The sequence below is a fragment of the Oncorhynchus kisutch genome, linkage group LG14 (genome assembly GCF_002021735.2).
Source record: "Oncorhynchus kisutch isolate 150728-3 linkage group LG14, Okis_V2, whole genome shotgun sequence".
NCBI lineage: Eukaryota > Metazoa > Chordata > Actinopteri > Salmoniformes > Salmonidae > Oncorhynchus > Oncorhynchus kisutch.
In genome coordinates, this window is record NC_034187.2 from 51017346 (window position 1) to 51030915 (window position 13570).

Genomic DNA, 13570 nt, shown 5'->3' on the forward strand with positions numbered 1-13570 from the left:
ATCTTTGTTTTCATTAATAGAATAATGATGAAAGGACTTTCAAAATGTAGATGTTTATTCCAACTACATTTTAGTTGCACTTCAAACCCCCCCCCCCCCCCCCCAGCTCCACGACCATGGGTAAAACGTTGCTGAGATGATCAATGTATTTGTTGCATTGTTGTATCGTCAGTGTCTCAAGCCAAAATGTCTGTAAAAAAATATATACAGTATATTCAGTGCATTCGGAACGTATTCAGACCCATTCCCCTTTTCCACATTACAGCCTTATTCTAAAATGGATTAAATCATATTTTTTTCAGCAATCTACACAAAATACCCCAGAATGACAAAGTAAAAACAGGTTAAGAAATTTCTGCAATAAAAAAAAAAAAACGTTATTTACATAAGTATTCAGCCCCTTTGCTATAAGACTAAAAATTGAGCTCGGGTACATCCCGTTTCCATTGATCATCCTTGATATTTCTACAACTTTATTGGAGTCCACTTGTGGTCAATTCATTTGATTGGTCATGATTTGGAAAGGCACACACCTGTCTATATAAGCTCCCATGTTGACAGTGCATATCAGAGCAAAAACCAAGCCCTGACGATGAAGGAATTAGCCGTAGAGCCCGAGACAGGATTGTGTCGAGGCACAGATCTGGGGAAGGGTACCAAAAAAAGTCTGCAGCCTTGAAGGTCCCCAAGATCACAGTGGCCTCCATCATTCTTAAATGGAAGAAGTTTGGAACCACCAAGACTAGAGCTGGCCACTCGGGGGAGCAATCGGGGGAGAAGCGCCTTGGTCAGGGAGGTGACCAAGAACCCAATGGTCACTCTGACAGAGCTCCAGAGTTTCTCTGTGGAGATGAGAGAACCTTCCAGAAGGACAACCATCTCTGTATCACTCCACCAATCAGGCCTTTATGGTAGAGTGGCCAGACGGAAGACAGTGGCAGGGGCTGGGAGACTAGTCAGGATCGAGGGAAAGATGAACGGAGTAAAGTACAGAGAGAACCTTGATTAAATGTGCACCCACTGTAGGGGCAACGATGGCATCCGTGAGAGGTATACGGGTAGGAGAGTCTAGCTAGCTACATTTTCAGATATTATACATTTTCAAATTTTGTCAGAAAGTTGTCTGGCTCGCTAGCTAATGTTACTTGTATGATCTGTGTAGTAGTATTATTCATATCCGAGAAAGCCATTTGCATTGCTAGTTAGAGCCTAAGTTAGCAAGATAGCTAACATTGAACCTAGTTGGTTAGCTATCTACATGTCTAACCATTTCACTTGACCATTTATATCTTCTGTATCCTGTGCATGTGACAAATAAACATATATTTTATTTGATATAGTGTGTGTTTACCAGAGACAGTAATGTGAAGAACATGACCTGCACCAAAGTCAAATTAGGATACAACGTTAGGCCAACAAGACAGTGTCTAAGTTCTAAAATTCCCAGTAGAATGCCCTGATTTTATTTTAATCACACTCACAACAATACGCCATTTTCTGTAATTAGCTCATCATTAACTTGTAAATAAGTACCTTGTTGCGAGTTTATTTTCCTGTAATAATGAATACAAATTAGCTGAAGTTAAGATGTTATCAACTATGATATGGTCATTGTTTGAACTGGCTAATAAGCTAGAAACCAACTTTTTAACGTTTTTAAAAAAAAGTAGCTTTTAGTTGACTGGTTTGCTGGATTGACATATACTAAATTCATTTTTTAACGGATGGGTTTATTGGTGTTAAAATACACCATTACGTTATTTTGGACAACCAGGCTGCTGATGTCATGCAGCCTGTCGTTTTTGTGTTTATACTTTATAAATAACAACAAGTTTGATGTCGGACGACAATAGAGTGTTTATGATGTCACTGCAACAACTGTCTCCAGTTGGTCCTGGATAGACGTAGAATGAACCGGCCTTTCGTCTTTAAATCTTTGGTTGTTTAGCGCATTACTGTTTAGCACATGGCCTCACATGTGAATCCTTAAAAAGATGGGTGGGGCTAAGGCTTAAGAGGGTGTGAACGATGCTAAATGGGTGTAGACAAAGAAGAGCTCTCAAATAGGTGTACCAAAACATTCAAGGGCCTTTAAAAAAAGCATTAGCATTTTTCAAAGCAGAATTACTTTCCCATTGTTCCTCAACTGTAGTGGATGATATACAATTTTTTCAGCTCTGAGTCTCTACTTTTATCCAATGTAAAAAAACACAATTTCAAATTTTACTACATAAAACCGAATCGGTCACCTATCACTACAACTTTGCCTGACCACCCAGACTTCTTGCTCTGGCCAAACGCCACGCCATGGCTACAGACGGTAGTTTCTTATCCGCAATGAGTCTGGATTTGAGTACATCCTGACCTTTCGTCGAATGTGAAAATATTCAGGGCCGTCTGATTGGTCCAGAAACTGATGTCGGGACAGAGCCAGAACACCCATGCAGGGCTCGACATCAACGCTTATCCGCTTGCCCGGGGCAATTTAATAAAATTGAATGAACAAGAAAATCTAGCAAAAAATCACAATTTCAAACAATTAGGCTACTCTAATCAGAATTGGATGCAATGTGTTGCACACTGTCCTCCCAATCTCTGCAGAGCGCATCGGACTATAATTATTGTAGGCCTGCATTGACAGGCACAAGCGAGCTTTCAATTATGCCGTAGCGAGATGCGTTTTTGAGATCAAAGTGTCCACATTTGCTGATATTCATTGCTAGTTAGTGAGTTATTTGCCCAGTTATAGCACATTTTTGGCCAGCAATGAAAATCCTGGAAAAGTAATGGTGTGTGCATCACCTGCTTGTGCCAGTGAGCCGTAGCAAGAGGAGAGGGAGAGAGAGATATTTGCGTAGTACATGGTGGCAGACTATCTGACCACTGTGACTGATAGAAAACTGAGGAAAACATTGACTAGGTACAGACTCAGTGAGCACAGTCTGGCTATAGAGACCGGTCGTCACAGACAAACCTGGCTGCCCAGAGAAGACCGGCTGTGCTCACTCTGCTCCAGGGGAGAGGTAGAGACAAAGCTGCATTTCCTATTACACTGTGACAAATACTCAGACCTAAGAGAATATTTCTTTCCCAAAATTATAATTCAATACAAAGAATTTGAAACTATAAAAGATGAAGAAAAAATCGAATATTTATTGGGTGAAAAGCCAAAATGTGCAGTTTTTGCAGCCAAATATGTGTCCTCCTGCCAAAACCTGAGGGACAGCCAGTGAAAAGTAATGTCAATAATATTTCCCATCTTGTTTTGTTTTGTCTTTCATACCATGTCATGTGTCTTCTCAGTCATGTTGACACTGGTCTACTACCACTGCTTTAATGTATTGTTGTTCTCATTAATATTGTTGTTGAAGTTGTTAATGGTAATCCCATGTCCATGGTAATCCCATGTCCACTACCATCCCATGTCCACTATGTCCACTACCACTATTATTATTGCTGTTGGTCCCACCATTTATTTATATATATATATATATATATATATATATATATATATATATATATATATATATATATATATATATATATATATTATATATTATATATATATTATATATTATATATATATTATATATATATATACATTGACAATGTAAGTAATAATGAACTTGCCATGTCAATAAAGTCAATTGAATTGAATTGATATTTGCGTAGCAGGTAAAATAATGATATTACAACAGACTAACTAGATAACCAGCCAAACTACACTATGTTTTGAATTGGTTATCTCGCTAGTTAACTACAGTATTTAGCTATTAGCATGTATTAATGCCATTGTCATGTCTGATTTCCCAAAATATCTTTCCACCGGCACTCGTGTATAACCACAAATGGCCTGCACGCAGTTGAGACGGGTGTACAGTTGATGAAACCAATGCTGCGTACTTCGGTTGTAAAATTCTGATAAGGTAAAAAAAACAGTCTAATTGACAAGTAACTCCTATGCTGTCGCGATCTCCCTTGAACACTGAATATTTTAACCTTACAAAAGATAAACATCTTAGTTAGCTCCCTCGCCAACCTAGCCATTTGATCCCTGGTTCATTGAATGAGGGAATTATTTGGTTGTAATTGTAATGTTGCAGCGTGGCCTACCATTCTGCAGGAGATTCCAAGGAGAGCTTCTGGGTGTGCAGGCCTTTTGTCCAGCCCTGCTCAAATAAACCACATTGTAAAAAAATCAGCTGATCAACAGGATATTGATAAGCTGACTAGTGTGTTTATGCTATATTTATGTGACACACACACACACACACACACGCACACACACACACACACACACGTGTTATGTTCTTCAATCCTGGTGGGGACCTAAAATGTATTTCCATTCAAAATCCTATTTTCCCAAACCCCCAAACTCTAAACCTTACCCTAACCTTATCCCGTAGCCTTGACCCAAACCCAAACTCTAAACCTTACCCTAACCTTATCCCGTAACCTTGACCCAAACCCTAACTCTAAACCTTACCCTAACCTTATCCCGTAGCCTTGACCCAAACCCTAACTCTAAACCTTACCCTAACCTTATCCCGTAGCCTTGACCCAAACCCTAACTCTAAACCTTACCCTAACCTTATCCCGTAGCCTTGACCCAAACCCTAACTCTAAACCTTACCCTAACCTTATCCCGTAGCCTTGACCCAAACCCTAACTCTAAACCTTACCCCAAAGCTTAAAATAGCCTTTGTCCTTCTGGGGACATGGGGAAATGTCCCCACGAGGGAGTATTTTCCTTGTTTCACTATCCTCGCGGGAACTTTTGGGGATTTTAGGTCCCTTCACGGATAGAAGAACACACACTGTATGGCTGGCAGGTGTGTGCTCGGTGAGTAATCCATTTTACTCTGTCAGTGGCCTGCTCCCCCCCCTCTCCCAGCTTGAGAGGCAGTCTAAAACAGGATGTGGGACGTGTGGAAACTGAAACTCAGCCAGTCGGCCAACACCACTGGGCGGCCAAGAGAGACATGCAGCGTTGCGGGACGACGAGCCATTGAATTTATGGGAATATCTGTGCTGTGCAATGAAAATTACTGCACCGTAGAAACTGTAGGTAGCACACATAAAACAGCCCTCACACATGATGGTTTTATTGGGCCTATTACCGTGATGAACACCTAGGTCGTAGTCTGAGTGTTTGCGATTAGGGATTACAAAAACATTTTTTCCGGCAGTGTTTATAGTAAATTGTTCAGTTTCTCACCCTGTGTTTGAACTTTGTGGTCTTGGGCGTTTCCCCTCATCTCGGATTTATAGGCATTTGGGGCATTTTCAGAACGTTCTGGAACGCTTCGTTGTGCGCCAAATCATCAGCCCCCATGAGTAATGATGTTGGGAGGTGTAGAGCCGAAGCTCACTGGTCCACACATCATTTACTCCCCTGTCACACTCTTACACCGTGGTCGATTTGTTGTGCACCATGTAACTTCAGCAGCAGATTGCAGAGCGCTAGCACCACTCTGCCCAAAATACATTCTATAGGCTAAGATGCCTTCAAATGATGAGCGATTGTTATGACCCATAGCCATCATCCTCAGTGCATACAAACCACTGGACTGCCTCAAATCAGGAAGGACTTGACAACCGTGAATGCTCAGTGGATGTGTCACTGCATGACAGTTTAAAAGCAAAGGTCAACATACTTTAGCTTCCCATGTAATTGTTTGGCTCCAGAAATGCATTTGCCTGTTTATTTTAGCTGCATAATGACAACTTTCACCCCCCCCCCCCCCAATGGGTTACAGACTCATTGAGCTATTATTACTATATAGAATGTTGTGAGAACTACTGTAGCCTACAATTACTATTACCCACATTACTTTATTATAGCGTACCATTCCCTAAATAAGCCAGCAAAGATAGCATGGTGATCACTGATGATGACTGATAATGTTGTTAGCAGGCAGACTCATAGGGCTACCCTATGCTACAGTTAACAAAATGGCTAGCTAGCTTACTATACTGAACAAAAATATAAACACAAAATGCAACAATTTTAAAGATTTGCCGAGGAACAGTTCATATAAGGAAATCAGTCAATTGACATAAATTCGTTAGGCCCTAATCTATTGATTTCACAAGACTGGGAATACAGATATGCATCTGTTGGTCACAGATACCTTAAGAAAAATGTAGGGGCATGGATCAGAAAACCAGTCAGTATTTGGTGTGACCACCATTTGCCTCATGCAGCTTGACACATCTACTTCGCAATGAGATGATCAGGCTGTTGATTGTGACCTGTGGAATGTTGTCCCACTCCTCTTCAATGGCTGTGCGAAGTTGATGGATATTGGTGGGAACTGGAACATGCTGTCGATCCAGAGTGTTCTTAACATGCTCAAGGGGTGACGTCTGGTGAGTGTGCAGGCCATGGAAGAACTGGGACATTTTCAATTTCCAGGAATTGTGTACAGATCCTTGCGACATGGGGCCGTGCATTATAATGTTAAAACACAAGGTGATGGCGGTGGATGAATGGCATGAAAATGGGCCTCAGGATCTCGTCACATTATCTCTGTGCATTCAAATTGCCATTGATAAAATACATTTGTGTTCGTCGTCCAAAAATTTAGACATCTGTGGCATTGTGTTGTGTGACAAAACTGCACATTAGATTGGCCTTTTATTGTCCCCAGCAAAAGGTGCACCTGTGTAATATATATATATATATATATATATATTATATATATAAAAATATACAGTGCATTTGGAAAGTATTCAGACCCCTTCACTTTTTCCACTTTTGTTACATTACAGCCTTATCCCAACATGGATTACATGATCCCCCCCCCAATCTTCACACAATACACAATAATGACAAAGTGAAACAGGTTTTTAGAAATATTTGCAAATGTATTAAAAAGTAAAAAACTGAAATACCTTACATATGTAGGCACATCCTATGTGTTTTAATCAAATCAGTGAGCTTGTCTGGTGCTTTAAGCGAACTGTTTGATGAAATAATGACTAAAGGCTCAGACTTGCTGTACAGTGAGTGACTGTGTACCTTAGTTACATAAGTATTCAGACCCTTTGCTATGTGACTCGAAATTGAGCTTAGTTGCATCCTGTTTCAATTGATCATCCTTGAGATGTTTCTACAACTTGATTGGAGTCCTCCAGTGGAAAATTCAATTGATTGGACATGATTTGGAAAGGTACACACCTGTATATATAAGGTCCTACAGTTGACAGTGCATGTCAGAGCAATAACCAAGCCATGAGGTCAAAGGAAATGTCCGTAGAGCTCAGAGACAGGATTGTGTCGAGGCACAGATCTGGGGAAGGGTACCAAAAACATCCTGCAGCATTAAAGGTCCCCAAGAACATGGTGGCCTCCATCATTCTTGAATGGGGGAAGTTTGGAACCACCCAGACTCTTCCTAGAGCTGGCTGCCCAAACTGAGCAATCAGAACCCGATGGTCACTGACAGAGCATTAGAGTTCCTCTGTCTGGAGAAAACCTGGCACCATCCCTATGGTGAGGCATGGTGGTGACAGCAACATGTTGTGGGGATGTTTTTCAGTGTCAGGGACTGGGAGACTAGTCAGGATTGAGGGAAAGATTAACAAAGGAAAGTACAGACAGATCCTTGTTGAAAATCTGCTCCAGAGTGCTCAGGACCTCAGACTGGGGCGAAGGTTCACCTTCAAACAGGACAAACAAACCTAAGCACACAGCCAAGACAACGCTGGAGTGTCTCTGAATGTCCTTGAGTGGCCCAGCCAGAGCCCGGACTTGAACCCGATCAAACATCTCTGGAGAGACCTGAACATAGCTGTTCAGCGACGCTCCCCATCCAACCTGACATAACTTGAGAGGATCTGTAGAGAAGAGAAGAATGGGAGAAACTCCACAGATACAGGTGTGCGTGCCAAGCTTGTATCATCATACCCAAGAATACTTGAGGCTGTAATCACTGCCAAAGGTGTTTCAGTAAAGGGTCTGAATACTTATCGAAATTGTATACATTTGCAAAAAAACTAAAAACCTGTTTTTGCTTTGTCATTATAGGTATTGTGTGTAGATTGATGAGGAAAAAGCACAATTGAATCCATTATAGAATAAGGCTGTAACGTAACAAGATATGGAAAAAGTCATAGAGGTCTGAATACTTTCCGAATGAACTGTAAATGCAACGTTTAAAGTGCTGGTCCCATGTTTCATGAGCTGAAAATAAAGATCCCATAAATACATACAAAAGCTTATTTCTCTAAAATGTTGTCCACATTTGTTTGCCTCCCTGTTAGTGAGAATGTTATCCTTTGTCAAGATAATCCATCCACCTGACAGATGTGGCATATCAAGAAGCTGATTAATAAGCATGATCATTACACAGGTGCACCTTGTGCTGGGGACAATCAAAGGCCACTCAAAAATGTGCCGTTTTGTCACACAACACAATGCCACAGATGTTTCAAGTGTTGAGGGAGTGTGCAATTGGCATGCTGAATGTCCACCAGAGCTGTTGCCAGAGAATTTAATGTTTATTTCTCTACCATATGCTGCCTCCAATGTCTCTTTACAGAATTTGCAGTACCAACCGGCCTCACATCCGCAGACTACATGTAACCACTTCAGCCCACGACCTCCATATTTGGCTTCTTCACCTGTAGAATTGTCTGAGGAGGGGGAAGGGGGTACTGAGGAGTATTTCTGTCTGTAATAAAGCCATTTTGTGGGGGAAAAACTCATTCTGTTTGGCTGGGCCTGGTTCCCTAGTGTGTGAGCCTATGCCCTCCCAGGATCAGCCCAGTCATGTGAAATCCATAGATTAGGGCCTAATTCATTCATTTCATTTGACTGATTTCCTTATATGAACTGTAACTCAGCAAAATCGTTGAAATTGTTGCACTTTGCGTTTTATTTCTGTTCAGCGTAATAGCTATAATCTTCTAACATCATTGTATAATTATATAATGTAATTTCATAATAACACTATAGTCATGTAACACAGATCTATTACAATCATTGCTGTATGCCCAACCCAGTCCTCTTCTCGGGATGGTTAGGAGTCACACTCCTTTGGCATCTGTTGTGAAACCCAGGATAGAAGTGCAGTCTCATAAGTGCTTAGCTGTATGCCTTTGCCTTGGATGTATATTTAGTAAAATCGCCATGAACCAACAAAGATTGACCACAATATTAAGGTTATTTTGGCAAAAATGATGGTGAAGAATACCTCACATGGATTCTTTGATGACAAATGAGGAATGGGCAAATGGATCATATAATGTCGGTAGCTAGCTACATTCATCAGCTTATGTCAATTAAACGACGACTTGCAGCCAGTGGGTTCTGAACAACGACAAAAAAGTATACAATAATGAACCAAACAAAGTGCCCAAAAGGAAACTTGAGACTGGAAGGGGAAAGGGGCATGTGCCTGTCTAGCAGCTAGTCTAGCAGCTAGTCTAGCTCATGTGGAAAATCTGCTCCAGAGTGCTCAGGACCTCAGACTGGGGCAAAGGTTCGCATCCTGTCGGGCTGTATCACCGCCTGGTATGGCAACTGCTCCCCCCACAACTGTAAGGCTCTCCAGAGGGTATTGAGGTCTGCACAACGCATCACTGGGGGCAAACTACCTGCCCTCCAGGACACCTACACCACCCGATGTCACCCGATGTCACAGCAAGGCCATAAAGATCATCAAGGACAACAACCACCCGAGCCACTGCCTGTTCACCCCGCTATCATCCAGAAGGCGAGGTCAGTACAGGTGCATCAAAGCTGGGACCGAGAGACTGAAAAACAGCTTCTATCTCAAGGCCATCAGACTGTTAAACAGCCACCACTAACATTGAGTGGCTGCTGCCAACACACTGACTCAACTCCAGCCACTTTAATAATGGGAATTGATGGGAAATGATGTAAAATATATCACTAGCCACTTTAAACAATGCTACCTAATATAATGTTACATACCCTACATTATTCATCTCATATGTACAGTGCCTTGCGAAAGTATTCGGCCCCCATGAACTTTGCGACCTTTTGCCACATTTCAGGCTTCAAACATAAAGATATAAAACTGTATTTTTTTGTGAAGAATCAACAACAAGTGGGACACAATCATGAAGTGGAACAACATTTATTGGATATTTCAAACTTTTTTAACAAATTCAAAAATTCAAAAATTGGGCGTGCAAAATTATTCAGCCCCTTTACTTTCAGTGCAGCAAACTCTCCAGAAGTTCAGTGAGGATCTCTGAATGATCCAATGTTGACCTAAATGACTAATGATGATAAATACAATCCACCTGTGTGTAATCAAGTCTCCGTATAAATGCACCTGCACTGTGATAGTCTCAGAGGTCCGTTAAAAGCGCAGAGAGCATCATGAAGAACAAGGAACACACCAGGCAGGTCCGAGATACTGTTGTGAAGAAGTTTAAAGCCGGATTTGGATACAAAAAGATTTCCCAAGCTTTAAACATCCCAAGGAGCACTGTGCAAGCGATAAGATTTGAAATGGAAGGAGTATCAGACCACTGCAAATCTACCAAGACCTGGCCGTCCCTCAACTTTCAGCTCATACAAGGAGAAGACTGATCAGAGATGCAGCCAAGAGGCCCATGATCACTCTGGATGAACTGCAGAGATCTACAGCTGAGGTGGGAGACTCTGTCCATAGGACAACAATCAGTCGTATATTGCACAAATCTGGCCTTTATGGAAGAGTGGCAAGAAGAAAGCCATTTCTTAAAGATATCCATAAAAAGTGTCGTTTAAAGTTTGCCACAAGCCACCTGGGAGACACACCAAACATGTGGAAGAAGGTGCTCTGGTCAGATGAAACCAAAATTGAACTTTTTGGCAACGATGCAAAACCCTATGTTTGGCGTAAAAGCAACACAGCCCATCACCGTGAACACACCATCCCCACTGTCAAACATGGTGGTGGCAGCATCATGGTTTGGGCCTGCTTTTCTTCAGCAGGGACAGGGAAGATGGTTAAAATTGATGGGAAGATGGATGGAGCCAAATACAGGACCATTCTGGAAGAAAACCTGATGGAGTCTGCAAAAGACCTGAGACTGGGACAGAGATTTGTCTTCCAACAAGACAATGATCCAAAACACAAAGCAAAATCTACAATGGAATGGTTCAAAAATAAACATATCCAGGTGTTAGAATGGCCAAGTCAAAGTCCAGACCTGAATCCAATCGAGAATCTGTGGAAAGAACTGAAAACTGCTGTTCACAAATGCTCTCCATCCAACCTCACTGAGCTCGAGCTGTTTTGCAAGGAGGAATGGGAAAAAATGTCAGTCTCTCGATGTGCAAAACTGATAGAGACATACCCCAAGCGACTTACAGCTGTAATCGCAGCCAAAGGTAGCGCTACAAAGTATTAACTTAAGGGGGCTGAATAATTTTGCACGCCCAATTTCTCAGTTTTTGATTTGTTAAAAAAGTTTGAAATATCCAATAAATGTCGTTCCACTTCATGATTGTGTCCCACTTGTTGTTGATTCTTCACAAAAAAATACAGTTTTATATCTTTATGTTTGAAGCCTGAAATGTGGCAAAAGGTCGCAAAGTTCAAGGGGGCCGAATACTTTCGCAAGGCACTGTATATGTATATACTGTACTCTATATCATCTACTGCATCTTTATGTAATACATGTATCACTAGCCACTTTAACTATGCCACTTTGTTTACATACTCATCTCATATGTATATACTGCACTCAATACCATCTACTGTATCTTGCCTATGCCGCTCTGTACCATCACTCATTCATATATCTTTATGTACATATTCTTTATCCCCTTACACTTGTGTCTATAAGGTAGTAGTTTTGGAATTGTTAGCTAGATTACTTGTTGGTTATTACTGCATTGTCGGAACCTAGAAGCACAAGCATTTCGCTACACTCGCATTAACATCTGCTAACCATGTGTATGTGACAAATAAAATTTGATTTGGATTGTGTGTTTTTGTTTCGTTGTGGTGAGGTCTCTTGACATTTGCCTCTCATTTATCAATTTTCTGTGACTTCTTCTCTGACTGTTCCGATGCACTCACTGTGCTTTCATCTGCAGCGTGAGAGTTTGTCCTCGTTTTTATGTAGTTTGCTGCACATGTGGCAAGGGGGGGCTTAAAATCGAAGCTTTTAGACGACATATGCTGAAGAATGTGTCAACACCATTCGATTTGGTAAATATACATTTTGGGCTTTAAGTGTCTCTGCAGAATCAGCCGGATCAGATCAATTGATAGTCTCTCATCATCAAAGCAAGCAAACCCAGCCATAGCTATTGGAATCAAATTTGAATTCCTCTCATATCTCTGGTGCTCTGAAATACCTTCACATACAATGTACTGTTCAACATATACAGTAGAGACACTGTGGTATGAACAAGGTAAGGACACAATTCCCATAGTTTCAGCTGTTGGACAGAAAAACAAACGTAAAGAAATGAAGGATGTCTGGTGTGCAATAAATTCTGAGGTCAAGTCAACACCATCAGGTGGCGCTTTGATGGTGAAACAACTGCAGTCCTTCTCCAGTGACAGTGGCTGCTTCCCTTAATGGCACCCAATTCCCTACATAGTGCATGAGTTTTGACCAGGGCTCATCGGCACTATATAGAGAATAGGGTTCCATTTGGGATGCAGGCAGTGTTGTCTGATTGTCTCGGGTGCTCGGGGCCTGCCAGTGTTGTCACTGGGCCGGAGCTGGAATGTGTTCATGACTGTGCATGCGTGGCTTGTTCTGCTCCACTGGGGGTGAAGAGTGGCTGGCGAAAAGATACTGGTCAAATCAAGACGCAAGATCGGTCTGTTCCCTCTCCTTGGCAACTCCCCTGCTCCCTGTCTCTCACGGAACGAGAGAAAGAGAGAGGTGAAGATGGAGAGAAAATGGGGGGAGTAAGAGAGTGTGAGAGAGGGGGGGGGGGATAGAACAGTGTGTTCTGTGAATTCAGCCTGACACTCTGTGTACTGTGAATGTGCTACTTCCTGCCATACCAGAATTAGACAATAAACAAGCAGTCCAGTGACTGAATGTAATGGGAGCAATCAAGAGCATGTTTAAGTGGCTTTATCTGCTATAGTTCTAAATGCTTTACGTAATCGGTAGGTGCATTTTGAAAGGTTAAAATCTTGTGTAACATGCCTCCCGAGTGGCGCAGCGGTCTAAGGCACTGCGTTAGTGCTAGCTACGTCACTACAGATCCTAAAACAATCTATTAATTGCACATCATACCGATCCTTCAAATAAATACACCTGACCAACCTTGTCCAAATGAAAACCTTTGCCTGATTTTTAAAGCTATTTTTTTTACCTTTTCTTTGCTTGATCTCCAAGGTATAGAAAAACATGCTCCTCGCAGTACTGTTTACTCTTGGGATTTTACAAGACATAACAGTAGCTCTGGTATTGTAACTATTTTGGTTATAGACCATATCAATGTGGTTTTAACCTGGTGCACGATCATTTAAGATGTCAAACATATGATTATGTTGGTCCACTCTGTACTGCAAAGGCAACAAGCCCACCTCCCGGAACTCCTGTACCCCTATGTGGGTCCTGGGGGGGCAGG